The sequence below is a fragment of the Hemiscyllium ocellatum genome, unplaced genomic scaffold (assembly GCF_020745735.1).
Source record: "Hemiscyllium ocellatum isolate sHemOce1 unplaced genomic scaffold, sHemOce1.pat.X.cur. scaffold_605_pat_ctg1, whole genome shotgun sequence".
Classification (NCBI taxonomy): Eukaryota; Metazoa; Chordata; class Chondrichthyes; order Orectolobiformes; family Hemiscylliidae; genus Hemiscyllium; species Hemiscyllium ocellatum.
The window spans coordinates 278,129-305,379 of record NW_026869129.1 but is presented as its reverse complement, the minus strand read 5'-3'; the positions used below and the strand labels follow the sequence as shown (position 1 = coordinate 305,379).

Genomic DNA, 27,251 nt, shown 5'->3' with positions numbered 1-27,251 from the left:
TTTACATAGCACTCTGTTCTTTTATTATCTCCTCCAAAATGAGCAACTTCACAATTTCCCAAATTATGCTCCATTTGCTAACTTGTTGCCCACTTCTCCAATGAATCCCTCTCTGTAAACTGTTTATAATCCTTTTGGAACTTTACCGTTCTGCCTTTTCTCAGAGATTTCCCCGCTCATTCTTCTAAACATTTCCTGGGAGCACTGGGCAGTGGGAAGCAGTTGTTACCTTTTCAGAGAGACTCTTTGGAATGATTGGGAGGAGCTTGCTGCTCATGGGTCAGAATGGAGACAACTTGCCCATCGAGCTGCATGAGCCTTTCACCCCCCCCTGTCTAATTGATGAGGCACAGCAGCAGCACGGAAGGAAAGAAAAGGAAGCACATCCTGCTCTCCACATCGCACTGACTCTTGAAACATTGTGTCCCATGTGTCAAAGATCTGCCCTGTTCAGTCACATGAAGACCCAGTGTGGAAACTCACAGAAACCCATACAGATTTCCCCCTGAACTAACTGCTGACCCCCACAAGGGGTAATGTGTCCAGTCATCCTGGGCCAGGAGGAGGGGGTGGTGAGAGTTTCTTAAATGAACTGACAGTGACAGTTTTATAAACGTGTATTACAGGTGGACATTCAGATGGTAATCTCAGTAATTGTAACGCCAAACTGTGACAAAATTACTCAATTCATCAGGAGCTGGATATTCACATTGTGTGTGAGTATTGTATTCCAGCTCATTCCCATTTGCTGCATAAATGTCCTCTTTTGAATCACCCCACACTCTCAGTAGATCTCCCCCAAGTCTTCAATATGTGTCCTGTAATCCTTTTCTGATGAACTCATGAGTGTAAGGTGGATTATTCTAAATCTGTAAACCCCTCTGTCACAGGGCACCCTCAATTTCCTCTGCTACAAGGAGAACAATCTGTTTCCCCAAACCCCTGATTCCCCAATGTCTGTTTGCTCCCTATAAGGCACACATCAGGATTGTGTTGGAACATTCTCCACTTGCCTGCATCAGTGCAGCCCCCAACAATATTAAAGTGAACATCCTCCAGGACAAAGCACTGTGCCTGAGTGGTGTCCCATCCCCCACCTTCAGCATTCCCTCTCCCCATCCCCAGGGTACAGTGGCATCACTGTGTAAAAGGGAAAGGCAGCATTGTCCTCCCAGACCATAGGGCTGCTGTCTCATTAGGGAGAAATGTCTGGTGGTGGGTTTAACCTGAAGGTTACCACAGCCCAGGCAAGGGGAGAGGTTGAGAACAAGAGTCCATCTATTGTAGATGGATATTCTTGATATGTATTAACAGCACCCATGTCTCTGCAACTAAAATCCCCCATTCCTTGAACCATCCTGGTAAATCTCCTGTGCCCCCCTCTCAGGGACCCTGCCATCCTTCCCAATGTGTGGGTGATCTCTGGTTTGCACAGACCCAGCTGCTCTGTGTTCCTGTGGGTGATGTCATCATCGAGCAACAGTTGCATTGAACCTCACTGTCTGTAAGGGTGGGAGACACAGAAATCCCGGTAGCATTTGAGATGTATTTAGTGTGCACTTGCAATGCCATGATAGATGAGACTTTTCCACAATTATTGGAAAATAGATGAGGACAGTTAGGTGGTAGTTTTCTTTGTCACAGACCCGATGTACTACCAGAGCCTTTTTCTGTTCTGTAGACCGCTAAGATGTTTATTATAGGAATATGACAGGCTCCATTGGACTTCAGGTCAGAAAGGGTGATACTAGAGTAGATGACAGATGATTGGCCGATGTTTTGGGAGGAAAAGGAGATTGAGAGGTTTAAGGAAGAATTCAGAAGCTCAGCACAGAATCGGAAAGGGCCGTCATCAAGTGAGAAATAAACATTGGGAATCCTGAAGGCTGGAAATAAAAAAGGCACATATAGCAGAGCTTTGAGAGACTGGAGGGGATTAGAGATAGGGAGAGTAATGAAGCTGGAGGAGATGAAAGTTGGAGAGGATTCTGAGGATTGAGGATGTTACAGAGATAGAGATATTTCTGATAGACTTTTTTGAGTTTTGAGGCTGGAGAGGAATTATCGAGATAAGGAAGAGTTGTAAGACTGGATGAGGTGGCATTGACGGAGAGTTCCGAGCATAGAGGAATTTACAGAGATAACGAGCGATAGAGTCAGAACGTTATACAGCACTGACACACACCCTGTGTTCCAACCAGTCCGTGTCAACCATAAATTCGAACTGAACTAATCGCATCTACCTCCACTTAGTCCAAATCCATCCAAGCATTCCCTATCGATATACAGGTCCAAATGCTTTTTCCTCTTAGAATCCCATTCCCCTACCGTTTTACTCTACATTTACCCCTTACTAATTCACTAAACCCAATCATCCCTGAACACTATGGGCAATTGAGGACTGCCAGTTCACCTACCCTGTACATCTGTGGCTTGTGGGAAGAAACGGGAGCACCTGGAGGAACTCACGCTGACACGGGGAAGCATATCCAAACTCCGCATGGACAGCCACCCAATGCAGGAATTGAACCTGTGTCCCTGGCAGCAGTGCTAACCATTGAGCCACTGTGCCACCCTTAAATTGTAATTGTATTCACAGCTACCACGTCCTCTGCTAGTTTATTCCACATGTGAATCACTCTCTGTACAAAAACAAAAAGTAAAATCCGGAACGTCTTTTTAGGGTCTTCCTTTTCTCACCCACTCTTGAATCGCGCCCCCTCCTGGAAAGGGCACCTGCTGTTCACATTACCTATACTCTTCAGGATTTTATAAACCTCCAATAAGGTCACCCCTCAGCCTCCTACACCCCAGTGAAAGAGGTCCCAGCCTACCTAGCCTCTCCTTATAACCGAAAGCATCCATTCCCATCAACATCCTGGTAAATCTCTTCTGAACCCGCTCCGACTTAATAACATCTGTCCTATAACAGCACAACCTGAACTGAGCACAGTATTCCAGAAGAGGCCTCACCAACATCCTGTACAACCTCAATGTAATGTCCCAACTCCTATACTCAAAGGTGTGAGCAATGAAGGCAAGTGTGCTATACATCTTCTGAACAACCCTGTCTACATGTGACATAAACTGCAAAGATCTGAACCCCGAGGTCTCTTTGTTCTATATCACTATGCAAGGCCCGACTTTTAATCAGTGTAAGTCCTGCCCTTTTATCAAGATGAAATATTTGGCATTTATTCCAATCCAGAACATCCTTCTAGTATAAAGGCAATAGAAGTATACTTAAGAGGAAAATCAGTAAGGCAAAAAGGGGACAGGACACAGTTTTGGCGAATAGGGTAAGGACAATCCAAAGGGTTTTTATAAATACATTAAGAGCAAATGGGTTACTAGAGACAGAATAGGGCTCCTCAAGGATCAGCAAGGCAGCCTGTGTGTGGATCTGCAGGCGATGGGGTGGGGAGGGGATACTAAACAAGTATTTTGCATCAGCATTTACTGTGGAGAAGGATATGGAAGATATAGAATGTTGGAAATCGATGGTGACACCTTGAAAAATGTCCATATTACAGCGAAGGTGGTACTGGATGTCTTGGAACGCAGAAAGGTGGATAAATGCCCAGGATTTCATCAGGTGTGTCCTAAAATTCTGTAGGAAGCTAGGGAAGTGATTGCTGGGCCCCTTGCTGAGATTTTTGTATCAGCGATAGTCACAGCTGAGGTGCCAGAAGACTGGGGGTTGGTTAATATGATGATACTGTTTAATGAAGGCGGTTTGGACAAGCCCGGGAACTACAGACCTGTGAGCCTGATGTTGGTGCCAGACAAGTTGTTGGAGGGAACCCTGAGGGACTGGATTTGCATGTATTTGGAAAAGCAAGGACTGATTAGGGATAGTCAGCATGGCTTTGTGTGTGGGAAATCATGTCACTTACTTGACTGAGCTGTTTTATGAAGAAGTAAGAAAGTGGATTTTTGAGGGCAGAGCGGTAGATGGGATCTATATGGACTTCAGTAAGGCGTTCGACAAGGTTCGCCATGGAAGACTAGTTAGCAAGATGAGATCTCACCATACCAGGAGAACTAGCCATTTGGAATATAGAACTGCCTCAAAGGTAGAAGACAGAGGGTGGTGGTAGAAGGTTGTTTTTCGGACTGGAGGACTGTGACCACTGGAGTGCCACAAGGGTCGGTGCTGGGTCCACTACTTCTCATCATTTACATAAATGATTTGGATGTGAACATAGGAGGGATTGTTAGTAAGTTTCCAGGTGACACCAAAATTGGAGGTGTCGTGGGCAGTGAAGAAGGGTACCTCAGGATTCAATGGGATCTTGATCAGATGGGGAAATGGGCTGAGGAGTGGCAGATGGAGTTTAATTTAGATAAATGTGAGGTGCTGCTTTTTGGAAAAGCAAAGCCTAGCAGGACTGATAGACTTAATGGTCAGGTCCGAGGGAGTGTTACTGAGCAAAGTTTCCTTACAGTGCAGGTTCATAATTCCTTGAAAGTAGAGTCGCAGGTGGATAGGATAGTGAAGGTGATTGGTATGATTTACATTATTGGTCAGAGCAGTGAGTACAGGAGTTGGGCAGTCATGTTGTGGCTGTACAGGACATTGGTTTGGCCACTCTTACAATATTGAGTGCAATTCTGTTCTCCACCTATCAGAAGGATGTTGTGGAACTTGAAAGGTTCAGAAAAGATTGGTGGCAGAATATTCTTTAAAGGGTAGAATAACCAGTGGGAGGTCATTGGACATTGGTACCAATGACACAGGAAGAGAAAAAGATAGGTCCTGATGAGAGAATATAGCAAATTAGCCTGGAATATAAAAAAGTAGATACTCGGTCGTAATATCTGAATTACTCCCAATGCTACATGCTAGTGAGAGTAGGAATAGCAGGATGGAGGAGATGAATGATTGGCTAAAGATCTGGTGTAGGGCAGAAGGATTCACATCTTTTGGTCATTGAATTCTCCTCTGGAGTAGAAGTGACTTGAATAAGAAGGATGGATTGTCCCTGAATTGGAAGGTGACTAATATCCAGGCAGGGAGATTTGCTAGTACTACTCGGGAGGCATTAAACCAGTGAGGGAGTGGGGGTAAACCTAAAGAGATAGTGAGAAAGGAGGTAAGTCTGAGGCTGGGTACAGTTCAGAAATCAAACAGTCAAGGCAGAACGCGGTAGAACCGAGCAGTTACACTGCATTTACTTCAATGCAAGAGGCCTGACAGGGAAGGCAGATGCGATCAGGTTATGGTTTGAACATGGGACTGGGATATCATCGGTATTATAGAAATATGACTCAGGGATGGATGTGACTGGCAGCTGTATGTTCCAGGGTATAGATGCTATAGGAAGGATAGAAAGGGGGACAAGAGAGGAGGACGAGTGGTGTTTTTGGTTAGGGATAGCATTAGAGTTGTGCTTGGGGACGATATTCATGGGAGTAAGTTCAGTGAAATTATTTGGATGGAACTGGGAAATAAGAAAGGATTGATCACCTTATTGTTAATATCTGCGTGTGTTTCATCTGATTGCTCTGGTTTCCTCCCACTATGTAAAGATGTGCAGGTTAGGTGGATTATCCAGGCTGAATTACCCACAGTGTTCAGGGATGTGCAGGTTGGGTGGATTATCCAGGCTGAATTACCCACAGTGTTCAGGGATGTGCAGGTTAGGTGGATTATCCAGGCTGAATTACCCACAGTGTTCAGGGATGTGCAGGTTAGGTGGATTATCCAGGCTGAATTACCCACAGTGTTCAGGGATGTGCAGGTTAGGTGGATTATCCAGGCTGAATTACCCACAGTGTTCAGGGATGTGCAGGTTGGGTGGATTATCCATGGGAAAGGCAACATTACATGGGTAGGGTGGGAGTCTCTGAGGGTCAGTGCGGATGTGATGGGCTGAATGACCTGCTTCCCCACTGTCTGGATTCTCTGATAATTATAATAGTTTTAAAATAGTTCCAAAAAAGAATAGACCAGATCTAAAAGTTGCTGTTCTAAATTGGATAAAGGTGCATTGTGATTGAACAAGATAAAATCTTTCAATACTTCTTTGCTATTCCCAGGTAAAGGGACGGCTGAAAAGTGGGAACGTAACATAAGGAATATGAGCAGGAGGAGGCCATCTGGCCCCTCCAGCCTGCTCTGCCATTCAATAAGATCAGGGCTGATCTCAGCTCCACTTTACTGCTCTCTCCCATAACCTTTAATTCCTTTCCTGTTCGTAAATCTACATTTTGACCTAAAGACATTCAAGATGAAAGTCTCAACTGTTTCAATCAGCTGGGAATTCCACAGATTCACAACCCTTTAGCTGAAGAAGTTTCTCCTGAACTCAGTCCTAAATCTGATACCCCCTTATTTTGTCGCTATGCACCATAGTTTGTCCAGTCCACAGTGGAAATGACCTCCCTGCTTCTATCTTATCTACTCCCTTCATAATTTTATATTTTTCCTATACAATCTCCCATTATTCTAAATTCCAATGAGGATCATGCCAGTTTTGTCAATCTCTGCTCAGAAGGCAACCCTTTCAACTCCAGACTCAAACTAGTGACCCTGCTCTGCACCCCCTCCAGCGCCATTACATCCTTCCTGAAGTAGGGGACGAAAACCTGTACACAGTACTCCAGGTGTGGCCTCACTAGCCCCCTGTATAGCTGCAGCATAACCATCCCTCTAGCAATGAAGGACAATATTCCCTTCACTGCCTTAATTACCTGCTGTACCTGCAAACCAACTTCCTGTGATTCATGCACAAGGACACCCAGCTCCCTCTGCACAGCAGCCTGCTGCATGTTTTCACCATTTCATCATCCAGTTTGTTGTTAGTCCGACCAAAATGGATGACCTCACATATCCCAACATTGTCCTCCATCTGCCAGACCCTTAACCACTCAATTAACCTATCTGTATCCCTGTGCAGACTGACAGTGGCCTCTGCACACATTGCTCTACCACTCATCTTAGTGTCGTCCACTTTTCATGAATCCATGCTGTGTCTGCTCGATGAGACAATTTCTATCCACATAGCTCACTATTTCTTTCGTGAGAGATCAGACATTTCCCCCACTACAGAAGTTATGCTAATACGTCCATTTTAAAATATTGGCATCACATTTGCAGCTTTCCAATCTGTTAGAACCGTCCCAGAGTCAGCAAATTTAGTGAATTATCACGAGTGTATTTGCTATTTACCCACTGCCATTCCTTACAGTCCCCGGGGATGCATTCCATCACGGCCAGGAGACCCATCTACCTTTCGGCTGGTATCTTTCCCAGCACTGCCTCTTTACCGAGAATGATTGATTGTTTCTCTGTCTTCATCTGCCATTGCCCCCATAGGCCTGAGACAATGAGTATATAGACTGTATGTTCCTGTTAAGGCCAAGACTGGGAGGTGTAAGGAATGCTGCCTGTCAAGAGGAATTGTGGCTCTGGTCAAGAAAATGAAGGAGGGATATGGCAGGTACAGACAGCTGGGTTTGGGTGAATACCTGGAGGAGTATAGGGGCAGTAGGAGTATACTCGAGGGAAACTAAGAGGGCAAAAAAGGGAACGAGAACTTTGTGAAATGAGTTTGGGGAAAATCCAAAGAGATTCTAGAAATACACTAAGGACAAAAGAGTAACCAGGCAGAGAATAGGGACCCTGAAAAATCAACAAGGCGGTCTATGGATCTGCAGGAGGCAGGAGAGATACTATCTGCGTATTTCATGTCCGCTTTTACTGAAGGAGGATATGGAAGTGAGAGAGTTTGGAGAAATAAATAGGGATAACTTGACAAGTGTCCATATTCGTTCAGAGTCTCTGGAACTTGTATAATGCATCAAGATTGATAAATCCCTGATACATGATCAGGTGAATCCCCGAACTTTGTGGGAAGCTAGGGAAGTGATAGTTGGGTCCCTCGCTGAGATATTTGTATCACCGAGGTGCTGGAAGACAGGTGCCATTATTTGAGAAAGGTGATGAGGAAAGGCCAGGGAACAATACACTGGTGAGCCTGGAGTCAGGCAAGTTGTTGGAAGGGCTTCTCCGGGATAGGATTTAGATGTAATTGGAAAGGTAAGAAATGATTAGGGACAGTCAGCATGGCTTTGTGCATGGAAATCACTAACTTGGACTTCAGAAAGACATTCAAGGTGGAAGGACTAGCTATTTGGATATAAAATTGGCTGTAAGGTTGGAGACAGAGGATAGTGGTGAAGGGTTGCCTTCGGACTGGAAGCCTGTGATGAGCAATATGGTGTAAGGATCGGTGCAGGGTTCACTGCTTTTCATCATTTATATCAATGATGACTATGTGAAAATAGGAGCTATGGTCAGTGACTTTACACAGGCACCAAATTGGATCGGGAAGAAGGTTACCTCAGAGTAAAATGGGACTTCAATCAAATGGGCTGGGGAGTGGCAGATGGAGTGAATTCAGATAAATGTGAGGTGCTGCATTTTGGAAAAACAAATCAGGGCAGGACTTATACATTTAATGGGAAGGTCCTGGGGAGTGTTGTTGAACAAAGAGACTTGAGGTACAGGTTCATAGTTCTTTGAAAGTGGAATCTTGGATAGGCAGGATAGTGAAGGAGGCGTTTGGTGTACTTGGTCAGTGCATTGAGTATTGGAGTTGGGACATTGTTTTGCAGCTCTACAGGACATTGATTCAGCCCCATTCACTGTGAGTGATGAAGCTCATCCCAGGGCAGAGCCACAGACATACACAGCACGGAAACAGACCCTTCAGTCAAACTCCTCTGTGCCTCATCTATCTATTTATCCCATCAATGCCTCCCATGATTTTATAAACCTCTGAGGTTACCCCTCAGCCTCCCACACTCCTGGGAGGGTCCCACCACTCATGTCACAATGGGGCCTGGCTGATTGACGGCAGCTTCAGACCATTAGGAGACTAGGTGTAATCCTCCAGCCAATGGGAGTGAATGAGGGGTGTCGCCAACAGGCCAGCATGTGACCATGAGCTGTGCAGGTGCAGTGTCACTGGGCAGGGGTTGGGAAGAGACCCAGTGAGTGTGAAGGGAGTGGGAGAGAAATGGAGTTAGTGTGGACTGGGAGGGTTTATAAACTCATGATGTAGGCTGCTAGACCTGAATTAGAAACTCCCAGTAAATGAAAACCAAAAGAACTGTGGATGCTTAAATCAGAAACAACAGCTAGAAGATACTGGAATAGCTCAGCAGGTCTGGCAGCATCTGTGAAGAGAAATCAGAGTTAATATTTTGGATCCGCTGACCCTTCCTCAGAACTGATGTGACTGAGAAAAAATGTCAGTTTATATGCAGAAGGTAGGGGTTAAGGAGTAAATGTGATAGGTGGTGATATAGTCCAAAATGAGATACAGGAGCAATTGGACAAAGGAATGGATAATGATCTGGCTGGGGGAGGGTGAATAGATGTTAATGGAGATTGTTAGTGACTAACCATAGGTAATGTGTAATGGCAGGCGATGTAATAACAAGGCCTGGTGTGTGGGGTGGGGGACTATGGTGCGAGGACATGGGAGACTTAGGACCTAAAATTAATGAGTTCCATTTTAAGGTCAGAGGCCTGAAGGGTCCCCAAGTACAAAATGAGGTGTTGTTCTTCCAGCTTATGTTAAAGTTTGGCGCAGGAGAAGCACAGCAGGTCAGACAGTATCCAAGGAGCAGGAGAATTGACATATTGGGCCTAAGCCCTTCAGCAGGGATGTGAGAGTGGGGAAGAGGACTGACAGATAATAGCATTTGTGTGGGGCTGGCGGGAAGGTAGCTGGGAAGGCGATAGGAAGATGCTGGTGGAGGGTAATGTTGAGAGGGTGGAGTGGGTAATTGCGAAAGAAGATGGACAGGTGGGACTGTTCAAGAGGGTGGTGCTGAGTTGGAGGGCTGGATCTGGGATAAGGTGGGGGAGAGGAAATGACGAAACATTGATTCAGTGGTTAAAGGGTCCCAAGATAGAAGATGAGGTTTTCTTCCTCCAGGAGTCATGTAGCTAGGATTTTGTGGTGGAGGTGGCCCAGGACATGCATGTTCTTGGCAGAGTGGGAGGGGGAGTTGAAATGGTTAGCCACAGGACAGTGGGGTTGGTTGGTGTATGTCTCCCAGAAAAGTTCCCTGAAACATTCTGCAAGTTAGCGTCCTGTCTCCCCGTTGTAGAAAGCAATGAAAACAATAGATGAGGTTATTCAATGTACAGGACAATCTCTGCTGGATGTGGAAGGGACCTCTGGTGTCTTGGATGGAGGTGAGGGGAAGGTGTGGGCACAGGTTTTACACCTCTTGCAATGGCAGGCAAAGGTGTTGGAAGTGGAGGGTGGGTTGGTGGGGAGCATGGATCTAATGTGGAAGTCACGGGAATGGTCTCGAGGAATGCTGAAAGGGGTGTGGAGGGAAAGATATCTGTTGGTGGGATCTGATTGTCGGTGGTGGAAATGGCAGAGGATGATGTGTTGTATCTGATTGAAAATTGAGGACTTGGGGGTTCTATCCTTGCTGCGGTTGGAGAGGTGGGGTTCAAGGGCAGAGGTGCAGGAAGTGGTGGAGATACACTGAAGGGTATTGTTGACCACATGGGAGGGGAAATTGCCGTCCTTGAAATACAGGGCCATTTGGTGTGTTCTGGAGTGTTCGGCATCAAGCTTCCCTGGAACACTGCATTAAGAATGAGACAGATGTTGGCCAGGGAACAGGCTCGTGTGTTAAAGTGGCAGGCAACTGGAAGCTCAGGGTCTGCTTTGGTCTGAGAGGGAGCACAGATTTGTCCAGATTGCACTTTGTCTCTTTGTAGGGACTGTCAGATTTAGTCCCAATCACCCACTTCATGATGCTCACCTGTAAACTCCTTATTTTCAATTCCCTGCAACTCTTTATGAAGTCAAATTCCAGTACCTTTTTAGGTGGAATGTTCCAGATTCAAACTGTCTGTTCACCCAGAAACTGCTGAGGTCCATGTTGACTCTGGGGTTACAAAGGATTGAATTGAAAGATGAGGTGCTGTCCCTGAGCTCCCATTGAGATGTATTGGAACAGTACAGGAGGCTGAGGGCAGTGTAGGGGTGAGCAGACAATGACAATGACAGGGCTGCACTGTGAGGGCTGCTTGGCTCAATGAGAGTGTTTTGGAGTTGGGTGTAAACAGAGCGAGGTGGGACAGGGAGAAGGTGAAGCTGAAACTCCGTTTTGTTTCAGCCCATTCAGAAATTCACATGGTCCCAAAGGGAACAGCCAGTTTGTAAGCGATACCTGTGGAGATTTTGTAACCATTTTTAAGGTATAACATATCAGCTTAAGTAAAGAATACAGGATTTTTATTACAATGTTTGAAGGGGAGGAAGATTGCTTGGTCATATAAATTCTCTAAATGGGAGTAACTAGCTGAATCTAGAGAGCCTGTGTGACAGGAGACCTCAGACCCATGGTGTGCTCCTCTTGTACAATGTGGGAAAATTAGGGATGTTTCCAGTGTCCCTGACAGCTGTGTGTGCAGGAAATGTGCCCATCAGCAGCTACTGGGAAACTGCTTTTCAGACCTGGAGCTGTGCGTGGACTCGCTGTGGAGCATCTGCAATACTGAGAATGTTATGGACAGCATGTTCAGTGAGTTAGTCACACTGCAGGTGAGGGTTACACAGGCAGAAAGGGAATGGGGGACCATCAGATCAAGTAAAAGGCTCAGGAAGGAAGTGCAGGAGTTCCCAGTGGTTATTCCCTTCCCAAACAGATAATGTATACTGCTTGGGATTCGTGTGTGTGTGTCGGTCTCAGGGGAAATCAGCAACAACCAGGTTCATGACACTGTCGATAGCTCTGCTGCCCAGAACGGGAAGAAAGAGAGTGACAGGGGATTCAACAGTCAGGGTTACAGACAGGCACTTCTATGGCCACAGCCATGAATCCAGGATGGTATGTTATCTCCCTGGTGATAGGATCCGCGATATCATGGTGCAGCTACAGGATATTCTGGAGCTGGAGGGTAAACAGCCTGTGGTTGTACAACACCCTGATACCAATGACATAATGAAATAAAGGGATGAGTGGTTGAAAGCTGGATATTGGGAGAGCAGGGACACATTATAATGCAGCTCCTGAAATGTAATGATGTCAGACTTGCTCCCAGTGCCATATGCTAGTGAGAGCAGGAATAAGAGGGTAGATCAGCTGGATGTGTGGCTGGAGAAATGGTGTACCATGGAAGGGCTTAGATTCTTAAGGAATTGGGACCTGTACCAGCCTGACTGGTTACCCCTGTGCAGAGCTGGGTCAAATCTCCTGGAGGGTGGGGATGGGGGGAGCGCTATTGCCAGTTCCATTGGTGAGGTATTAACTAGTCTGGCAGGGGGATGGGATCTGAAGTGTCGGGTTAGATGGGTCAGATTCAGGTCAGGGAGTGGGACGTAGAATATTAGTGATGTAGTCAGCGACTCCGAAAACCAAAGGAAAGGAGGATTAAACGAGGATTGAGTCCCTCGTCATCCATCAGTCCTGCAGAGTCAACAAAATCTGGAGCTGTACAGCTCTCTGTCTCCATGTGCTTCAGCAAAATGCTGGAAATCTGCAACAAAACCAAGAAGTGCTGGAGATCCCCAGCAGGACGGGCAGCATCTGAAATGGTGACACCTGCAGGAAACATTGCAGCCTTGGTCATCTTTTTCACTGTCCACTAAACCTCCAGTTTTGGCGTCATCTGCAGAATTACTAATACCTCCTATGTTTACATCCAAATCATTGATATAAATGATGAAAAATAGTGGATACAGAACCAATCCTTGAGACACTCCACAGGCCTCCAGTCGGAAAAGCATCCCTCCGCCACCACTCTCTATCTTCTACTTTTGAGCCTGGTCTGTACTCAAATAGCTGGTTTCCGCTTTATTCCATGAGATCTAACCTTGCTAACCAGTCTCCCATGAGAAAGCTTGCTGAACGCCTTACTAAAGTCCACGTTGATCATGTCGACCAGGCTGCTCTCATCAATCATTTTTGTTACTTCTTCAAAAACCATTCTATCCCCTGGAAAACATAACAGTTACAGCACCAGAGTAATCAGCCCACCGTGTCTGCGTAGATCATGATGCCATTCCAAACTAATTCCATCTGCCTGTAACATGATCCATATCCCTGATAACCTATGCCTGCTTATGTGTCTGTCCAAATGCCTCTTAAACTGTGATTGTTTCTGCTTTTCCCATCTCCCAGGAGAATACATTATAGTCATTTATCGACATCTGCACAAGACACTTGTCAGACACAACTCCCTTTAAACTTGCTCAGATGTTGTTGGAAACGCTTAGCAGGTCATACAGCATCTGTGAAGAAAAATCAGTTAAAGTTTCCGGTCTGGGCACCCTTCCTCAGAAATGTTAACTCTAATTTCTTTTCACAGATGCTGCTAGACCTGCTGAGCTTTTCTAGAAACTTCTGATTCTCTTCCTGGTTTACAGCATCTGCAGTTGTTTTGGTTTTCATATCCTTTAAACTTTGTCCCTCTCCTCTAGAATTTGTCATTCCAAAAAACTTCACATTATTCGTTTGGACTCCCCTGCCCTGGGAAAAAATAAACCATGACTAGTCACCCGATCACTGCTCCTCATAATTTTATAAAGTTCGATAAAGCCACCTAAAGTGTCCAGTGATTCAGGGAAATAGCCTCAGCCTATTCAGCCTCTCCCTATGGTTCAAATATTCCAATACTGGCAACACCCTGGTAAAACCTTACTGAACTCTTGCCAATTTCCCAACATCTTTCCTATAGCAGGGAGACTGGAATTCAAAGCAGTGGACATTCCAAAAGTGGCCGAGCCAATAAACTGTGCAACCGAAACATAATCTCCCAACTCCTATACTCAATGCACTGCCCAATAACAGCTAGCATACCGCACACCACCTTCACCGACCTGTCTACCTTCAACCACACCTTTCAAGAAACTATCAACCTACACTGCACGGTCTGTTTGTTTGTTAACACTTCCCAAGAACTTGTCATTAAGAGGTTGAGTCCTATTCTGGTAACATCTTTCTGAAATCAGGGAGACTGCAATTGAATGCAGTATTCTAACAGTGGCCTGACCAGTGCCCTACTCAGCCACAACGTGACCTCCTAACCCCTATACTCAGTGACAGAATCCCTACAGTGTGGTAGCAGGCCTTTCGGCCCATACCAACCATCGGAACAGCATTCCACCCTAACTCTGTAACCTACCATTACCCAAAGCTAATCCAGCTAACCTGCACGTCTTTGGATTTGTGGGAGGAAATTAAGAGCACCCAGAGGAAGCCCACGCAGACACACAGGGAGAATGTGCAAACACCACACAGACAGTGGAGTCGAACCAGAGTCCATTTATTGATCAGCATGTTACAAATGCCATGTTCAGCACCTGATCTCCCTGAAACTCTACAGAAACTATGCAGTTGTTCTGTGACCTTCAGATGGAATTAAGCTGAGGAGGAGAAAACAGGAAAAGGGTTGAGTTGTAGATCTAAAAAATAACTCTCCATCTTCCCCCTCTGTGTTCCTCCGTCTCCTCCCACTCTGTCTGTTCCCCCCTCTCTATTGGTCAGCCCTGTCTTGGTCACCGCCATCCCTGTCGCCCCTCTCTCCCCACCCCCGATCATCTGTCCCCCTATCTGTCAGTCTGTCGCGCCCTCAGTCTTTTCCCCCTCTCTGTCAGTCGCTCCCCCGTCGGTTGCACACCCATCTTTTCCCTCCCCTCCCTCCGTCGGTTGCACCCCGCTTGGTCTGTTCCCCCTCTCTGTTGGTCGCCCCCCCCAACCGTCAGTCACCCCCTCTGTTCCCCCCATCTGTTCCCCTCCCCTCTCAGCCCACTTTCTGTCCTCACCCATTTCTGTCCCACCACTCTCGATCCACCCACCCTCTCTGTCCCTCCGCCCACCCCCTCCCAGTCCCCTAGTTTCGTACTCCCCCACTGCAGGGAAAATATCTTCTCTATTTATCCTATCCATGCCCGGCCTGATTTTAAAAATCTCTTTCAGGTCACCGTTCAGCCTCTGATGCTCCAAGGAAAGCAGCCTATCCAAACCTGGCAACATCCTATAATTATTTTCTGACCCCTTTCAAGTTTGAGAACATCCATCTAATCGGAAGGAGACCAGAATTGCATGGAATATTACAAAAGTTGCCGAATCAATGTCCTGTACAGCCTCAGTATGACCTCTCAATGCTGTGACCAATAAAGGCAAGCAGACAAACTGCCGCCCTTCACTATTCTATCTACTTGCTACTCTACTTTCAAGGAACTATGAACCTGCACTCCAAGGACTCTTTGTTTAGCAGCACTCCCTAGGAACTTACTATTAACTGTATAAGTCCTGCTAAAGTATGTTTCGTGATGTTTAACTTCTCAAATTGGACTGGAGTTTAATATTCTGGAGAAATGTCAAATAAATCGCATTTATCCCATTCTGCAGAACTTAGTCCATCGCCCTGCACGTTCCAACATTTCAGTTCCATCCACGTACTTTTATTCAAATGTAATGCTGGTAACTGCCTCTGTCACCCCATCAGTGAGATCCTGCTCTCCACCATTTCTGTGGGAAATACATTCTCCTTTCCCCTTTTTTTCTGAGAATTATCTTCAATCTAAAACTTCTAGTTCCTGATGGCTCTGTTAATGAATAGCTGCTTCCTATCCATTCTACCTGGATTCCTCAGCATTTTATCACATCAATTTAATCTCAGTTCATCTTCCTTGGAAACCCCCCACCCCCCAACCTATCCAATCTTTCCTCAGAGCAGAAATTCTCCAATCAGAGAAACATTCTGATCAATCTTCTCTGTCCCCTCTCTGGTGTGATCACATCAATCCTGGAATGTGGGGACAATGAGTGAGTGCAGTACTTTCGCCTTGGTCAAACTAGTGTTCCAGTGTCACTTCTGTGTTCTTGTGGTTGTTGCTGATACAAGAAGTGTCCTGGTTTTCCCACATGGAACTGGATGTGCACTCCATGGGACTGGGATTCCCTACCGTGTGTGTATTTGTTAACTAATCCTAAATTAACTTCACATTAAAACAGAATTATCAGATACCCACCAATAAATTTCTTCCATTATACTCAAATCACCTTACTTTTAATATCTCTTTAAAATTATTACTAACACAACAGGCTTTAATTTGCTGAATAAGTATTCAGGTATCTTCACTGTTACAATCACTTGAAGATTATCTTTACCTTCAGCTACACGTGGTGAATTGAACACTGATTGTAAACATATTAATATCAAATGGACTTCAGTTTTATGATGATTAATCCAGTCTGACATTCTTGTTGATTAATATCTTGGAGAGAACTGTCTTCAGGACTCCAGCTGTCCTTTGTCTTCAATCACAACTGGTTGTGGCTGGACTACAGATCTTAGATCTGTTCCGTTGTTTACTGGATTGCTTCGCTCTGTCTATCACTTGCTGCTTATGCTGTTTGGTAACTTCATCAGGTGAACACCCCATTTGTAGGTATTCATGCTGCTGTTACTGCCATGCCCTCCTGAATTCTCTCAGTTGAATGAGGGCTGATCCTCTGGTTTGATGGAAGGAGGGAGGTTGGGGAATATGCTGGGCCGTGATTCTGTAAGCTTTGTTGGAGTACGACTCTACTGTTGTTGGAAGGCAAGAGCTAAACTCTTGCACTGTAAACCCGATGTACAAGAAGCTACATGCAGTATCATGAACACTGACAGTCCAAGACATGAAATACGAGCAACACTGTACAATGATGCAGGATCACAACTGCAGCAAGGGGAGTTTAAGATCCAACTTGACATAGGAGTAGGGAAAGAAGCAGCTGATCAGATTGTCTCATTCATAGTCACAAAGAAACTCTGTGAGATTATTGTCCTGTTGGGGTGAGGATGGAGGAGGTTGGGGAGATGAGGAGCTCTTCAAAGGAAACTAATCTGCCTGAGAGTTAGGGATCGACTTTATTGCTAGGTATTTAACAGAAAGCTAATTGAAACTGTTTTTATCCCCAAAAGATAACAAGACCGATGCTGTTTCCAATCATGATCAGAAACAAACCTCAGAATACACATGGTTCATAGATGGATGTCAATAGCCCATCAACATCCAACTCCTGCAATTATTCAGCAAATGTATGTGTGATTAACCAGTCCTGATGTCAGTCCTGATGTACCAGAAAATCGCTGTTTACTCTGTGCAGATGGGCAGTGATGTGGGGAAGTATTGGCCGAGTGATATTGTCGCTGGACAGTTAGTCCAAAGCCCCAGATAAACTTCTGGAGACCTGAGTTCAAAGCCTACTGCTGCAGATGGGTGAATTTGAATTAAATTTTTAAAAACTCGGGAATTTAAGAGTCTCATGATGACCATTAATCGATTTTCCGAAAAACCCATCTGGATCACTAATGCCCTTTCAGGAAGGAAGCTGCCATCCTTACCTGGTCTGGCCTACATTGTGACTTCAGACCCACAACAATGTGGTCGACTCTTACCTGCCCCCTGGGCAATTAGGGATGGGCAGGAAATGCTGCCGGGCCAGCGACACCCTCATCTTGTGAATGAATAAAGGAAAATAAAAGTCTCTACCCAGTGTGAATCTGCATGTTCAATGATGTTGTGAACATTTCCAAAGCTAAGTTCTCGATATGCAAAACTTTATGAACTGCCAAAACCGTTGTTCATTACTTGGTGTGAAAAAGAGAAAAAAAATCAACCAATATATTTAGCTTGTTTACTTCAAAGAAAATAGCAATTTCTTCAAATCAATTCAGTGACTGCATTTTCTTCATCAGTGAACCACTCCAGTAAGTCTGTACTCCACACTCTGAAGATCACTCATATCCTTCATTGTTGATGCCTATTTTGTTCCACAAATCCTAAAGACACAAGTAGCTTTATTATTGGGCAGCAGGCGAGAGTTTCAAAGCGTTTCTAAGGTGCCCCAGTGTCGACTTTAGATTAGATTACTTACAGTGTGGAAACAGGCCCTCCGGCCCAACACGTCCACACCGACCCGCCAAAGTGCAACCCACCCATACCCCTACATTTACCCCTTACCTAGCACTACGGGCAATTTAGCACAGCCAATTCACCTGACCCGCACATCTTTGGACTGTGGGAGGAGACCGGAGCAAACCCACACAGACACGGGGAGAACATGCAAACTCCACGCAGTCAGTCGCCTGATTCGGGATTGAACCTGGGTCTCAGGCGCTGTGAGGCAGCAGTGCTAACCACTGTGCCACCATGCCGCCCACAAGGGGAGAGCGCGAACGCAGACCCCCACTACCACAAATTTTGCTGTTGAGTATCCCGCATTTGGTGACATCGCAGGCGTCAGCACACCCGAAGTGCAATGGGATAGCCTCGTCCTGGGAGCGCCACCGCAATGATCATGGTATCTCCCCTGCCAGGTTAGTATAGAGACTTGTAGAGACTCTTCTTCATGAATCTCTGCCTTACCCACAGAGACAGTATATTTAATAGGAATTAGACAAAGACATATCAGTCACATGGGCGATTGTCATTACATAGTTTAAAGCTGGTAATTATGACCTTACAAAGCTTGATGAATGGCGATGTCCTGCGTTAACGTATGAATGGATTACAGAAACTGATTATCGTATTGTTCATGATTATGTGTTGATGGGAAGAGATTAAGGCTGGAGGGTTCTTCCTTCAGTAAATGGGGGATTCACTTACCTATGCTAATATGGAGGGGAGGTAAGACAATGGGAGCGGGAGGCAGTTTAACAGGGTTGTGCCCAGGGCTCTCAGTCTTGTCTGGAAAGGGCAAATTCCTCTGTCTGGGGTTACGGGGGAATCCACATGTGTGGCTGCAAGAGGTTCTATTTTGAGATACTGTCAGCCTCCCCCCTTCTGAGGTGTTCTGTCTGTATTGAAAGAGTACAGGCATTCAGTTGATGAAATATGGCCTTTGGCAAGGGAATGTTTAACCCTTGAGACCCCACAGTGTCCTGAAGGAGAAGCAAAAGGTATGGAACAGGCCCCTCTGTGGTATTTTAACTTCCTCGTTCTGACCAGGAATCTGTTGACCAGAATTGGATGCAATGATTGACTGTGACCTAACTAGAGCTTTGTCAATGGTCAGCATCTTTTCCATGAGTTTGTTATCATTCCCCCATTAATGAAGCCCAGCATCCCATTTGTTTTACCCAAAACACTTTATGTTTTCTCTCCTTTAATAAGTGGTGCACATTGTCCCCCATTCCTGCTGTCCTGCACGTTGTGTCTGTGCCATTCAAATATATATTGACTTTCTACATTGCTTCTCTCAAAATGAATGAACTTATTGTGTGTTCTCATGAAGAGACATATTCCACTCAAATTATTAACTCTCCTCCACACATTCTACCGCCTGGAAAACAGAAGAGTGTAGCACCGGAATAATCGGCCCACCATGTCTGTGTGGATCATGATGCTAATCCAAACTAATTCCATCTGCCTGTACATGATCCATATCTCTGCCAACCCATGTCTGCTTATGTGTCTGCCCAAATGCCTCTTAAATGTTGTGATTGTTTCTGCTTTTCCCAACTCTCAGGCAAATACATTCCAGTCACTGATCCACCTTCTGCACAAGAAAATTGCCAACACAACTGCCTTTAAACTTGCACATGTTATTGGAAATGCTCAGCAGATCATGCAGTATCTGTGAAGAAAAATCAGTTCATGTTTCGGGTCTGGTCACCCTTCCTCAGAAACGTTAACTTTAATTTATCTTCATAGAAGCTGCTCGACCTGCTGAACATTTCCCGAAAATGTTTTTGTTTCTGGTTTACATCATCTGCAGTTGTTTCAGTTGTTTCAGTTTTCATTTCCTTTAAACTTGCCCCTACTCCCCTTAAATCTATGGCCTCTAGAATTTGCCATTTTCACCGTGGAAAAGGATTCAGATTATTCACTCTGTCTGAGCCTTTCAGATCACCCGCAGCCACTGACTTTCACAAGACAAAAATCCAAGTCTTTCCAACCTCTCCCAATCCAGGCAACATCCTTGTAAACCTTTTCTCTCACTGCACTAAGCCTCCACATCCTCTTTTTTATATGGTGATCAAAACAGCACACAATACCCCAAAGGTGGCCTAATGACAGTTTTATAATCACTCCCCTGACAGAAGAAGGCAAGCCTGCCATCCACCTCCTTCACCACTTTCAGGGAGCTGTGAACTTGCCCCTGAAGATCCCTGTGTACATCAATGCTGCTGAGAGGCCTTCGGTTTAGTGAATACATTCCTCTTGCAATGAGCCTCCCAAAATACATCACCTCACACTTGTCTGGATTAAAATCTATCTCCGTATGGGTTTACCAACGGATCTCTTTCTTGCTGTATCCATTGACACCATTTTTGACGATTCACAACTTCATCAATTTGTACCATCTAGAAACTTGCTAATTAAATCATTTACATTTCCATGCTAATCATTGGTATATGTTACAGACAATAGATTATCCAATTCTGATCCTTGTGTAATAACACTGACCACAGAAATCCAGCCAGCAACATGCTGTGGAAGGAACATATTTCATTTAGTCAGTCAGTTAGAAAGCATTCCAGGCATTGGTGTGGCATTAGATGTTCCAAGATATTCACAGTCCTGGTTAAAACACCCTAGAGCAGATTTTCAGTTCTGTGTACACTACCTAGGGACTCCTCCAGAACCCAGTATAAAACAGTAAACATTATCTCCTGCTGTGGAAGGACAACCTGTGTTGGTCTGAGCATGAACACAGAGTAGATTTACCTTGATGATAATCTAACCCCTGAAGACAAACAACCGGAACAAGTTAAGCAAGTACAAAAAAAACATGTTATGGCACAGAAAGGGGCCCATCAAATCCAAGCTGGCTCTCTGTAGCAGAATCCCTTATTCTCATTCTCCAGCTGTTCCCAAAACCCTGAAAGTTTATTTCTCTCATATCTGATATAATTGTATTCATTAATCATGGATCACCTCTACTTGCACCACCATAATAGGCAGCATGTTCTGCATATTTCCAGCCAGTGGAACAATTGCTCATCTCCCACTTTCTCAAAACGTTATACCTAATCTTAAATTTTGAGCCATCACCTATCAAGTGCAATTTATTTTATTGTCTGCTCTATCTAGATGTGTTATAATCATATCCATTTTATTCTATCATGATTTTTTCAACTTGATTTCTTCAAAGAAAATAGCATTTTTTCCAAATCAATCCAGTGACTGCATTTTCTTCATCAGTGCACCACACCAATATGTCTGTACTCCACACCCTGAAGATCAGGAATCTGTTGACCTGAATTGGACACAATGATTGACTGTGACCTAACTAGTCAATGAAATTGTTTAATGAAACCCAGGATCCCATATGTTTTGATCAAAACACTTTGATTATGTCCTCTCTCCTTTAAAGAATTGTACACCTTGCCCCCCTTCCCTCAGTCTCTACTCTTTGTGTCTGTGCCATGCAAATATATATTTCTTTTCTACATTGCTTCTCTCAAAATGTATCAACTCACTGTATGTTCTAAAAAAAACATTAACTCTCGATCCACACATTGTGCCCCTTGGAAAACAGAACATTACAGCACCGGAATAATTGGCCCATCATGTCTGTGCAGACCATGATGCCGTTCCAAACTAATTCCACCTGCCTGCACATGATCCATATCCCTGCCTACCCCTTGCCTGCTTATGTGCCTGCCCAAATGCCTCTTAAGCATTGTGATTGTTTCTGCTTTTATCACCTCCCAGGAGAGTACATTCTACTCAACTATCACCTTTTGTATTAAAACTTGCCTGACATAACTCTCTTGAAACTTTCACATGCTGTTGGAAATGCTCAGCAGGTCTTGCAGCATCTGAGAAAATAAAAATCCATTAATGTTTCGGGTCCTTCATCAGAAATGTGAACTCTGATTTCTCTTCACAGGTGCTTCCAGACTTGTCGAACATTTCCAGAAACTTTTGTTTTTGTTTCTGATCAACCGCATCTTCCGTTCTTTCGGTTTTTATTTTCTTTAAATTTCCCCTGTCCCCTGAAATCTATGTCCTCTAGAATTTGTCATTTCTACCGTGGAAAAAGATTCAGATTATAGAACATAGAACAATAAAGCGCAGAACAGGCCCTTCAGCCCTCAAAGTTGCATCGACCTGTGGAATTTTCTCAACTCGTCCCCCTACACTATCCCAAAATCATCTGTGAGCTTATCTAAGGATTAATTAAAACTCCCTAATGGAGCTGAGTTGACCACCTGAGCTGGTAGGGCATTCCACACACTTACCACTCTCTCTGTAAAGAATTTGCCTCTGACATCTGTCTTAAATCTATCACCCCTCAATTTATAGTTGTTCTCTCTCGTACAAGCTGTCGTCCTCATCCTAGGAAAAAGGCTTTCCCTGTCTACCCTATCTAATCCTCTGACTATCTTGTATGTCTCTATCAAATCCTCCCTTAGCCGCCTTCTTTCCAATGAGAAAAGACCCAAGTCTCTCAGCTTTTCTCATAAGACCTTCCCTCCAGACCAGGCACCATCCTGATAAATCTCCTCTGCACCTTTTCCAATGCTTCCACATCGTATTTGTAACGGGGCGACCACAGCTGTAAACAATATTCCAACTGTGGCCGCACCATCATTGTGTATGGTTGCAGTATGATATTGTGGTTCCAGAACTCAATCCCTCTCCCAATGAAACCTAACACGCTGTATGCCGCCTTAACAGCACTATCCACCTGGATGGCAACTTTCAAGGATCTATGGACATGGACTCCAAGATCCCTCTGCACATCCACACTACCAAAATCTTTCCATTGACCCAGTATTCTGCCTTCCTGTTATTCTTCCCAAAGCGCATCACCTCACATTTAGGTGCATTGAACTCCACTTGCACCTCTCGCCAGAAGTGAGACAAATCAAACATGATATAAAGATCCAACAGAGTCACGATATTCATTTGGCCATAAAGGGAACATGATTATCTTGTTTGTCAGTGAGCAAAGGTTTCAAACAACATTGTGTGTGGTCAAGCCCCAACACAGACACACACACACACACACACACACACACACACACATACACACACACACACACACACACACACACACACATACACACACACACATACACACACACACACACACACACACGCACACACACACATAAGTGTATGAGTGTTCCAGTGAACTGACTGCAGAAATTATTTAACATTATCCAGTTCACAATCTAAAAACATTCACAGACAGAGAAGCCATAAATATGTTGTGTTTATGGGAAAGGATTCACCAGATCATCCAACTTGGAGATATGCGAGGAGATCAGCACCATGGAAATATCTGGATTGTGAGAAGGATTGAAAATTCACAGACCTACTGGAGACTCATTGACACAGACATTCTGTGCGAAGAGATTTATTTCGTCATCCAGCTTCATGTCACACCAGTGGCTTTACACTGACAAGAGAGCTTTCCCCTGACTGTGGGAGAAAAAAACTTTAAGATCTGTAAATGTCTTAAATTCAATGGTCTTTATTTAACATCACCCTATTCACATGGGGGAGAAGTCGTTCAGCTGTTCCATGTGTGGGAAGGTATTCACTTGGGGATCCAGCAGTGCCTTGCTCTTTCTTTCTTGATAAGAGACTCAAGCATTTTCCCCACGGCAGATGTTGCACTAACTGATCTATACTACCCCATCTTTTGTCTACCTTCCTTTTTAAACAGCGGCGCCAATGTTTTCCAATCTGCTGGAACTGCCCCAGAGTCCAGCAAATTGGGAAAATTACTGACGGTGCAACTGTTCTATCCCCCGCTGTCTCTTTTAGCACGCTGGGATGCATTCCACCAGGACAGAAGACTTGTCTATCATTAGCTCCATGGGCTTGCCCAACACTAGCGTTCCGTAATAATATTTGTTTCCAGGTCCTCACCAACTCCATCTCTTTGTCAATCTCTGGCATGTTATTAGCGCCCTCCACTGTGAAGACCGATACAAAATACCTGTTCAGTGCCTCCACCATTTCATCACACCCCATAACTAAATGTCCCTCCTCATCCCCTGAAGGACCAACATTTACCTTAGCCACTCTTTTTCATTTAAAGTTTTCATAGAAACTTCTGCTATCTGTCTTTAAATTATGTGGTACATCTTTTCTCTCCTGTTCTTTCCTACGGTTCTTTCTCACTCTTATTGTGACTTTCTTCTGATCTTTAACGCTTTCCCAATCTTCCAGTTTCATGCTGTTTTTGACCACTTTGTGTGCCTCATCTTTCAATGTGAGAGATGGGAAGGGAGAGTGGGGAGGGGACGGGAGGGAGAGGTGAGGAGGGAGGGGGAGAAGAGAGGGTGGAGGAAGGGGAGGTGCGGGGATAATTGGATTGGGGAAAGAGGCATGGCAGAGGAAAGAAGGGGTGGAGAGAGGGCTGTAGGAGAGAGGGGGTAGGAGAGAGCTGGGAACGGTGGGCGAGAGCAGGAGGAGAGATGGGAGGAGAGGGAACAGGAGGACAGGGGGTGAGGAGCAAGGAGTGGATGGCGTAAGGGGGAGTAGAGTGGTGGAGGGTGTATGGGAAGGGGGTTGTAGGAGAGAAGGAGAGGAATGAAGGAGAGGAGTAGAGGTGGGGAGAACGTGGAAGGTGGAGGACGGGAGAAGACAGCGAATGAAGTGGGGGGATGAGTAATGGGGAAGAAGGGAAGGAGAGGGGTTAGGAGAGAGGAGGAAGTGAGGACGTAGGGGGCGTTTGGGGTGTGAGGCGAAGGGGAGTTTGGGGTGGAGTAGGAGATAGGTGGTGGGAGGTAGACGAGAGAGGGACATGAGGATTGGGGAGGAAAGAGGTGAAGATGAGGAGGAGGGGAGGACAGTGGGAGGTGAAGGGGAGGAGAGAGTGGGGAGGAGAGGCGGAAGTGGGGGAAGGAGGGGGAAGGTGAACAGGGAAATGGAGCAGAGACAGGGAGGAGAGCCAGGGAGGAGGGGGCAGGAGAGATGGGAGAGTAGAAGGGAGGACAGGTGGGAGGAGAGGATACAAGGGGGTAGGGAAGGAGTTCAGGAGAAGGGGTGAAGAAGAGGGGGACGGGAGAGGGGAAGAAGTGAGTGTGGAGAAGAGGGGAACGAGAGGGCAGGGAAGCGGGAGAGGAGGGGAGGTGAAGAAAGGAGAGGTGGAAGAAGAGAAGGGGTGAGGAGAGGGAATGAGGAGAGAGGGGAGAGTGGAGAGGTGAGGGGGAGAGGGGAGAAAGAGGAGAAGGGGAGGTGAAGGGGAGGAGAGAGAAGAGAGGGGGACAGGAGAAAGGAGAGACGGGAGGGGGAGATGAGACAGCGGTGAGGAGAGAGGGGAAAGGAGAAGAAGAAAGGGGAGAGGAGACAGTGATGAGGAGTGAGAGGAGAGAGTAGTGAGGAATGAGAGGAGAGGGGAGAGGAGAGAGGGAAGAGGAGAAAGAAGAGAAGGAGGAGGAGAGTGGGATAAGAGAGGGGAGTGGGAGAGGGGAGATGGGAGAGGGAGAGCATGGGGGAGGAGAGGGGGATGAGGAAGATGGGGAGGAGAGAGAGGAGAGAGGGAGAGGAGAGAGAGAGGGAGAGGAGAGAGAATGGGAGGAGAGGTGTATGGAGCGGGGAAGGAGAGAGGGGGGAGGTTAGGGGGTGTACGAAGAGGGGGAGGAGAGAGAGATGTAGGAGAGTGAGGGGCGAGGAGAGAGGGGAATGAGAGGGGGAAGAGAGGGGGGGAGAGAGTGGGAGGAGAGAGGGGAAGGACAGAGAGTGGGAGGAGAGAGAGGGGAGGAGAGAGGGCGCAGAAAAGAGGGGTGAAAGAGAGAGAGGGAGAGGAGAGAGAGGTGGAGGAAAGAGGGGCAGGGAGAATGAGGCAGACAGCAGCAGGGGCAAAGGAGGGTTTCAGAGGGGGGAGGAGGAGAGTGGGTGAGGTGTGGGGGCGAGGAGGAGAGAGCGGGGGGATGTTAGCGGGGAGAGAAGAAGTGAGGGGGAGTAGGTGGTGGCATGGAAAGAGGGAATAGACAGCAGGAGGCGTGGGAACAGAAGGAGGTGGCGAGAAGAATTCGGGAGGACAGAGTGGTTGAAGGTGGGGAGGAGGAGATTGGGTGAAAGACAGAAGTGCAGATGGGTAGGACAGTGAAAGTGGGGGCGGAAAACGAGGAGGGAATCGTGAAGACAGGTGAGGGCAGGGTGGCAGAGGAGAGGGGAGTAGGATACTGGGGGAAAGAGAGGGGTGGAAAGATGGTTAGGAGAGTAACCCACATAGACCTTGCTCTGTCTGAACAGTTCACCTTACCCTTTGGGCAACTCCACTATGGCCAGTCCACCAAGACCTGCACACCATTGGACCGAGTGAGGAAACCCATGCAGACACTGGGGAGAATGTACACACTCTACACAGACGGTTGCCTTGGGCAGGATTTGAACTGGGTCCCTGGCAGTGTGAGGCAGCAGTGGTAACCACTGAGCCACCGTGCGACCGTAATGAGAGAGAGAGAGAGAGATGAAGTGAGAGTGGGGGAAGAGAGAGTTGAGAGGGGGAGAGAAGAGTGAGGCAAGAGAGAGGGGAGAGCGAAAAGAGATGGGAGAGAGAAGAGAGAGTGGAGGAGAGAGAGGGAGAAGAGGGTAGGAGGAGAAGAGGGGTGAAGAAGAGGTGGAGAAGAGAGCAGAAGAATGAGAGTGTGAAAGAGAAAACGAGAGAGGAGAGAGAAGCGAAAGAGAGAGCGACAGTGAGAGAGATAGAAAAGGCAAAAAGGGAACAAGTGACCCCCAGCCCACACTCTGTCACACTCAGACAGAGCTGAAAATGTGTTGCTGGAAAATCGCAGCAGGTCAGGCAACATCCAAGGAACAGTAGATTCGACATTTCAGGCATAAGGCCCTTCTTCAGGAATGAGGAAAGTGTGTCCAGCAGGCTAAGATAAAAGGTAGGGAGGAAGGACTTGGAGAAGGGGCGTTGTAGATGCGCTAGGTAGAAGGAGGTCAAGGTGAGTGTGATGGGCCGGAGTGGGGTGGGGGTGGAGAGGTCAGGAAGAAGATTACAGGTTAGGAAGGCAGTGCTGAGTTCGAGGTCGGTTCCGTCGACAGGTGCTGAGGAAGGAGATGTGGCTGTGGTAGCAAGTCTGTTTGAGAATGTGGCTGAAGAGCTTCTGTGCAGAGGAGATGACCTGGGGTGTGCAGTGAGCGAGGGAGGGACTCCCTCTGCAATCTTCTTCGTGACCTCTCTGCCCTCACCCCACTCTGGCCTATTACCCTCACCTTGACCTCCTTCCATCTATCGCATCACCAATGCCCCTCCCACAAGTTCCTCCTCCCTACCTTTTATCGTAG

General features: G+C 46.1%; 2 long non-coding RNA genes and 1 other non-coding gene across 3 annotated transcripts in view; 2 read left to right on the top strand and 1 right to left on the bottom strand.

The window, feature by feature from the left end:
• The window catches only part of LOC132813972 (uncharacterized), a 43,040-nt gene extending 25,499 nt beyond the window's left edge, over positions 1-17,541 (top strand). The window contains exon 5 of the long non-coding RNA XR_009644251.1: positions 16,961-17,541. This is a non-coding gene — a long non-coding RNA (uncharacterized LOC132813972). The remainder of the gene's footprint in view (positions 1-16,960) is intronic.
• On the top strand, positions 632-15,391 carry LOC132813973 (uncharacterized). Its single transcript, XR_009644252.1, has 2 exons — positions 632-716; positions 14,965-15,391. It is a non-coding gene; the product is annotated as an uncharacterized LOC132813973 (long non-coding RNA).
• Positions 17,542-18,202: 661 nt separating the features above from the next.
• On the bottom strand, positions 18,203-18,366 carry LOC132813975 (U1 spliceosomal RNA). Its single transcript, XR_009644254.1, has one exon. It is a non-coding gene; the product is annotated as a U1 spliceosomal RNA (small nuclear RNA).
• Positions 18,367-27,251: the final 8,885 nt, after the last annotated feature.